Genomic DNA, 2,650 nt, shown 5'->3' on the forward strand with positions numbered 1-2,650 from the left:
CTCCATGTTGGAATGGAATTCATTGTTTGGGTTGTGAGCGCCACGGAATAAATGGAAACTAATAGCTTTCGTTTGCGCAGCAGTCCGTAAGATGACACTATATTTTATTTTATTTTATGCTAGATGTCGCTAAAAATTTAATATTTTTAAACAATGTTGGTTTTATTTTATCATATAATATATTTTTTAACTAAAATTGAAGTTGGTGTGATATTCCATGTATTTTTATTAAATTAGAATATGTGAATATGATTTTATTGACAACCGTTGTGGTTCTCTGTTCATCTCCTGGAACTTGGGAGTATGTTTTTAAATCAAAGTACTACTTAGTTTCTGAACCCAAGTGCAGATGTCGCTTTCATAAACTAGTCAAGTTAAATGCTTGTTTAAAATACTGTTTTATCGACATTTATTTCACTATTAATGAATAATCCCACATAAAACCCAATTAAAAAAAATAAAAATGTGAAAATATTTAAAACTAATTTATTTTAATTTATCTATGTAGCTAAAAAGTTATTGAATTATATCTGTAATCTATCAACGAAAATAATTTAACATTTGACTAAGATATCAAAAAATGATTTTAGCTACTATTCCAAGAACAATAAAGTACCTAGGTATGATTTTTGAATACAGTACACTTTTGGGTATATAATATTATTTAAATGATAGGTATATGGTGCCCGCGTATTCGCTTCGTCCGCGTACGGGTTTATAATAGTAGGTAGGTATGTTATCGCGGTTAGCTTTAGGCCTCTATCCCTTTGGCGTTATGCGAAGCGTTTCATTATCGTCTGCTCAGCAACACAAGTTTCAAGTATCTAGTAGTGCAAGCGTTCACACTTTACGCTGTGACTTCGCAACGTTAACGTCTTCGCGTCAACGCAACATTAACGTTGCGCTTATTATCATGATAATGGTAGGTAAAATCACGCCGCCGTCCCGGTCAGTCATAATACATAAATTCGAATAGGTTTTTGGATAGGTAGGTAGGTATTAGAGTACCTACAGTGCGAAATATTCACTTTCTTGTCAGTAATCGATTGGACAATATGTAACGTTTCCAAAAATTGATGATAATTTCTTTTTCTTTTACGTCATTTTCGTTCTCCTAATGGACAACTCAAAATGTAGTATCTACATTTTCAAAATGTACACGTGAAATCGCAGCATGTGCGCGATGGTGACGTTAACGTTCTGGCAACGCTGCGCATGCAGGCGTTGAAGAAACGCCAACGCTTGTATAACGCCAGTGGGATAAGGGCCTTAGCGGGCCGGTAGCTACTTTAATGGTAAATTTAATATCACCCGCTCGGAAACTGGCAGTTGCCAAACCTATCTTACTCCCCGTATATTTCTTTACCAACCTGTGTAGGTAACATCTAATTGTAGCTTAAAGCACATCAATTTAAAAAATATACTTTGCGTGTTAAGGTTCCATCACCTATTTCGTCGTCTTTTTGAGTAGAATATTCCAAAAATATAAGATAAGTAGGCATAGGTATTTATTTTGAATGAAGCCTTTTAACGATGTAACTTAAAAATTAAAGCTTTTAATACCTTATTTAACCGCACAAGGAGTTGAATTTTGATAAATTGTAAACAAATTCTAATTATTATTAACTTCAAACCAAAATATCAAGTTTCGTGGATATCTAACTTCATACAACACATAATAAATGATGAATGAATGAACTTTCAGCATTGGGCAATCCGTTACTAGTTGGTCTTCTTAGAATAAAGACTAATGGGTACCTACTTACGTCATAAATGTAGCCTGTGCGTTGACGGTAGTAAGGAAAATTATTTTTGTTTATAGATTAACGTACCTACCTACGTTATAATAAGATAGGACAGATAGGTAAGTATCATTCCTCAAATAATCCCATCAATTAATTAATATTTAGATTAATCCGATTTGAGACCTTTTGATTAGTAATCTGAGAGATTGATTAGGAGTTAGGTATGTAACAATTATACCTATCTAGTAAGTAGTAGTAGATAGCAGGTAGTTAGTAGACAGATTAATTCAAAATCGGCAAGTGCGAGTTAGATTTTTAAAAGGAAGTTTCCGTAGGTATGCCGTACGCACCATGGTAGGAAAGGTTTCTGGAAACAGAAATTATTTTGTAACGGTGTTATTCAAATAACAAGGTACTTACCTTGTTATTTGAATAACACCGAACTGCATAGCTTAACTAATTTGGTACCTTATTATAATCTGTGATATAGGGCATAGTATGGATGATCTGAAAGTCAATGCAGCATTTCTTGACTTCTCTAATTCTTTTAATACCTACTCAGTCTTGTATAATGCTTAATGTCTGGACATGGAAAGCATGAGCAAAACTACTCTTTAACATCGCTATACTATAGTTTTTGTTCTCTTTCGCTAGAAAAAAGATAAGAACAAAGTCTAGTCAAAGCTAGAATCAGTTTGCTAAAACTAACTCGTATTTCGCTTTTCACTGGCGAGATATAGCATACATACATAAAGTCCAAAGACTTTCCAAAAGATTTTGAAGCATTTAGCCTTATTAATATTAACTGGAGACAGATAGCCGTATCCACACATCATTATATATGTATTGTCGTAGTATATTTATTTATTTATTTATTATTAACCTTTTCATACATTTTATTATTA

The sequence above is a fragment of the Pararge aegeria genome, chromosome 7, assembly GCF_905163445.1.
Source record: "Pararge aegeria chromosome 7, ilParAegt1.1, whole genome shotgun sequence".
Taxonomy (NCBI): domain Eukaryota; kingdom Metazoa; phylum Arthropoda; class Insecta; order Lepidoptera; family Nymphalidae; genus Pararge; species Pararge aegeria.